The sequence below is a fragment of the Pholcus phalangioides genome, unplaced genomic scaffold, assembly GCF_987345545.1.
Source record: "Pholcus phalangioides strain wild (caught in Gottingen) unplaced genomic scaffold, Ppha-v1.0 ptg000008l_1, whole genome shotgun sequence".
NCBI lineage: Eukaryota > Metazoa > Arthropoda > Arachnida > Araneae > Pholcidae > Pholcus > Pholcus phalangioides.
Window position 1 is genome coordinate 12445658 of NW_028301601.1, and position 5453 is coordinate 12451110.

Consider the following 5453-nt stretch of genomic DNA (forward strand, 5'->3'; position numbering starts at 1 on the left):
ATCCCTTGAGTGATATGTGGCACAATTTTAGAGCACTTGAGCGGCCCCCCCCCCCACCCAGTGCGGTTCTACATCACTCAAATTACCCTCGGAACATTCTCAGATTACTTAAGTGATCCGAGGCATAATTACGAATCACTTAAGTGATACGTTGCACAGTTCCAGAGCACTTTAGAGGCCCTGACACATTCCCAGAGCACTTAAGCGGCCCGGAAACATTTCTTGAGCACTTGAAGGATCCGTGAAACATTTAGAGATCGCTGAAGTGGCTCTGCAAGGGATTTATCATTAGGGAGAACGTTAGTTCAGGTGACCAATAACTAGCGAAAGATTTTTTCTCGTACAGTCGAATCCCGTTATAACGAAGTCCAAGTGGTCGGGAAAATCACTTCGTTATAACGAAATTTCGTTATAAAGAAATTACAGTTTTTTTGCATTGTTCCTATGTAAACTTATCTGGGGGATTAGAAACGTGTCCGTTAAAACGAGATTTTCGCTGTATCGGTATTTGTTAAAACGGGATTCGATTGCATTTGGCCAATTATTTCTAAGATGCCATTAAGAATATTTCATATCTTCATAAAGGGTGGTTGATGACATAAGCGTCATCCAAACCCTCCCGTCATCAAAAGTCAGCAAATCGGAAACCCCCCCTTCCCCCATCGATGCTGACGTAATACTTGAATGACCCCCAAATACAGTCGAATACCGTTATAACGAAGTCCGAGAGACCGGGGAAATTACTTCGTTATAACGAAATTTTGTTATAAAGGAACTGCAGTCGAATCCTGTTATAACGAAGTCCAAGAGACCGGGGAAATCACTTCGTTATAACGAAATTTCGTTATAAAGGAATTACAGAGCTTTTTGCATTGTTCCTATGTAAACTTATCTGGGGGATTAGAAACGTGTCCGTTAAAACGAGATTTTCGCTATATCGGTATTCGTTAAAACGGGATTCGACAGTATATAATAAAAAAAAAGGGAAACAATATGTAACCAATTTATTATTCGATGTGCCTACTGTTTCAAATGACACTGTTATAAAAATAATACCCCTATTCATTCACCCTATTTCACTTTATGCCGGGTTTACACTATAAAAGTTTGATGAAATATCTTTTACAAAACTTGGAAAAAAAAAACAACAACCAATAAGCCTGTTGGTTACATCAGGGGCCGTGAGCAACTGGATCCTCCGGGTCAAGTGATATTTTTGAGGCTCTACAACGCAAATTATCGAAAATTTCAACCAGTTCCCCCTTTTTTGTGAGGCCACCTAGCCGTGCCAACACGAACTATAGTAGACTCTACGGTGTTGGCCCGGGTGGGTCCATGCGTTAAGACGGCACTGGGCGTTCAGAATGGGGTGGAAGGGGGGGGGGAATTGGACCGAAGGTAAACGATACGCTTATTGGTTGCATTTTTCAAGTTTTATGAAGGAAATTTTATCATTACAGTCGAATTCCGTTTTAACGAATACCGATATAGCGAAAATCTCGTTTTAACGAACACGTTTCTAATCCCCCAGATAAGTTTACATAGGAACAATGCAAAAAAACTGTAATTCCTTTACAACGAGATTTCGTTATAACGAAGTGATTTCCCCGATCTCTTGGACTTCGTTATAACGGGAGTCGACTGTATTTTATAGCAAGGGTGACAACCTTTAGAAAAGTGCAGGTCATTTTTATTGGTTTCAATACGGGTCGCGGACCCACTTGATTAAGGGATTTAGGACAGTGGGGTTCTCAACCTTTGGAAACCCGCGGCCCGGTTGATTTCTTTTATGTGAGTGGAAGGCCCGGTTATATGTACGTCTAAGGGGGGGGGGTATAAATGGGTAAAAATTAATCGGTGAGCTATTCGCGGCCCGGTTTGACTGATGTCAGGGCCCGGCGGTTGTTAAACACTGATTTAGGACATCGTCGTTGGTCACTTACATGATCTGTGAATGTACCACGGTCTGTTTGAATGATCTGGAAATGTGCCGCTGACTACTTAAATATTCAGGAACCTGACCAGAGATCACCCAAGTGATCTGTGAATGTGCCGCGGGCGGTTTGTTTGAGTAATCTGTAACTTTACCGTGGGTAACTTAAGTAATTTATTAACGAGTCGCGAATCACTCAAGTGCTCTGGAACTGTGCCGGGGTCACTTAAATAATCTGGGAATGTACCGCGGAACACTTAAGCGATACGAAAATGTCCCGTGGGGGGGGGGGACACTTAATTGATCTGAAACTATACCGCGGGGTCATTCAAGGAAAAATAAAATGTGCCGTGGAACATTTAAGCGATGTGGAACGGCAACCATACGTCCTTTAAGTGATCTGCAAATGTGCAGTGGGTCGCTCGAGGGGATCTGATACCGTGCCACGAGTCACTTGAGAGATAGATCTGTTTGTCTGTCACTTAGAGTCATTTTTACGAAATTCGTTTTGAGGTCGTGGGGTCGGTCCGCGGGACCGATGAGTTGAGAGAGAGAGAGCGAGCGTTGCGTTCACGTTTCACAGTGTAATTACCAACCTTAGAAGAAAGGAAAAAAAAAGATAAAGAAAGAAAAAATAATAAAATATCAGTTTCTTTGTTTATTGTTGTAAATAATTGTTGAATATGATACACTCATATCCATAAATTAAGGATAATTCAGAATCACACGGAAATCGAAATCTAAAGTAAAAATTTCACCTGTAGAATTATCACACACATCTGCAAGAATGATATGCAAATTTCAGGAAGCCACCAGATGATTCTGATAGTACGTCACAATGACGGGAGTGTAAGGGGGGGGGGGTATATAAGGAATGGTGGCAAAGAAGTAAAATTGTTCACAAGAGTTCTGTAAGGCGCTCAGTGCCATAAGCGAATAGTTATGACACAGAGGACGCATGTGGAGGATTTTTTACGTGGTAGAATTATCGGCCGCCTGGAATGTGGGCGTACTCAGATGGAAGTATCCGAGGAACTTGGAATTGCCCAAAGTGTCATCTCTAGGCTTTGGCAACGATTCCAAGATAACGGAAATGTCAGTTGACGTTACAGTACAGGTCGCTCCCGAGTTACAACGCCGAATGAAGACCGGTATTTGGCAGTAACTGCCAAAAGAAGCAGACGGAGCACAGCATCCGACCTGTGTCGTCAGCTATCTGCAGCCACGGGTACCACAGTTTCAAGGCAAACCGTGTACAGACGTTTGGGAGATATTGGTCTATATGCTCGCAGGCCTGTCAGATGTGTTCCGCTCACGGCAACTCACTGTCGGCAGCGATTAGCCTGGAGTAGAGAACATGCAATGTGGACATCGTCACTGTGGGCTCGTGTGATGTTTTCCGACGAGTCCAGGTTTAGCTTGCAGTCTGATTCAAGTCGGACTTTCATATGGAGAACGCCAGGTACCCGTTACCACCAAGACAACATCATTGGACGACACCGTTACGGTGGTGCAGCATTGCTCGTTTGGGGTGGAATTATACTGGGTTCCAGAACAGATCTGCATGTTCAAACAGGAACCACGAAATCCCAAATTTATCGGGACATCATTCTGGAACAACATGTACGTTTGTTTAGGGTTGCCATGGGCGCAGAATTTGTGTTTATGGATGACAACGCCCGTCCTCACCGAGCAAACATCGTAAACGAATGCCTCGAATCTGAGGATATAACCCGTATGGAATGGCCAGCATTCTCATCTGACTTGAATCCCATAGAGCATGTGTGGGACATGCTTGGCCGACGAGTCGCAGCCCGTCAACCACCTCCTACATGTGTACCGAAACTTCGGAGAGCATTACTTGCTGAGTGGAGTGACCTTCCCCAAGATCAGATCGATAATTTGATACTCAGCATGCCTAGGCGTTGTACGGACTGTATTTCATCGCGTGGGAGACATACAATGTATTAACCATCATACCAACCATGTAATAGTAAGTTTTTGTAAAGGAGATATTTTTTACAATTGCTCCAGGGAGCAAAAATCGTAGTTTTTATGAATGTTATCATACATACACCATCGTTTTTGTTCTTTATCTTTTGTTTAATAAATGGACTTTATGAATAAGTAACGTTTGTTTTGTTTCTGAACCTTTATTTGCCGGAGCTGACATTATCCTCAATTTATGGACATGAGTGTATTTGATGAAGGAATTCTGGAGAGGTAGGGCTTCGCTGGGTGGTGCGCATGTGCAACATCGGGAGCCACAGCTTGGTAAGGAGCCAGACACCACTAATGCTAAGCTGCTTGATGGGGGGGGGGGGGGAGATAATGTGCCGTGGAGAATGTGCCGCGGGTAATTTGAGTGATGCCGAACCGCACTGGGGGGCCACTTAAGTGCTCTAAAACTACGTCACATGTCACTCAAGGGATCTCTAAATACGTCACGGATCGCTTAAATATTCTGGAACTGCGTCCCGGATTATTCAAGTGATATCAAAATGTACCACGGGCCACTTAAATGTTCTGGAATTGTAACACGGGACACTTAAGCGATCTGTAAATGTGCCGTTTAGTTCATTTTTTACAAAATTAGGTTTGAAGAAGGCAGGCCGCATCAAGTAACCACCAGGGCCATATTTGGTCCGCGGGCCAAGGGTCTTTATGCGATTTATCATTATATGGCTTAGAGGGTGGGTCGCGATGAATTTATTAAAGATATATTTTGAGTTCACAGCTTTCAAATAACATTGAAATGAACAGAAATTGATTATAATAACATATAAACGTATTTTCTTCCAAAATTTCAATTTAAAAGTGAAGGGGGGCACGAGAGAGCACCCCATGCCCCCCCCCCCTCCCCGTGTACGTTTCTGATCCCATCAATACGCGTTAGGATTCAGAGGGGGGCAGAGCTGATGACGAAATTTTGCTGACAAGGGGGGGGGGGGTCAAAAATGACTAAAAATTTGCTTACGTAATACTTGAACGGCCCCTTTACGTTATCGTCAGAATTTGAAAAAAAGAATTCATTTTCTGAAATAATTTCTCAACAATCGTAGATAAAAAACGCATAAAAATGCGTAAAAATCGCCAGTGCTCTTACGGCCCGGGGGCCCTCAAGGGAAGAGGGGCCTCAGAGAAATGAGAACCGGTTGAAGTTTTCGAAAACTTGTCAGTTAGGGCCTCGGAAAAATCACTTGCCCGGGGGCCCATGATGCTCTTAAGACGCCCTGCTACTGTGTACAATTAAAAATGTATAGGAGGTTTACATAACTCCATTGTATAGTTTACCATAACTAGGGTGACCATACTTCCCGTATTTCCCGTGACATTCCCGGTTTCCTTTCTTTTTCTGGCCGTCCCGACTTTTTGGCAAAAGTGTCCCGGTTTTTCCCGTTTTTTACATGACATCTACTTGGATTTTTATTCTGTATTAAAATCAAAGATTGAAATTATTTTCCCGTAATTTCGGCAATATTTGGCGACTTTGTGCACTTTGGGCGTTGTTCTTGGCGAT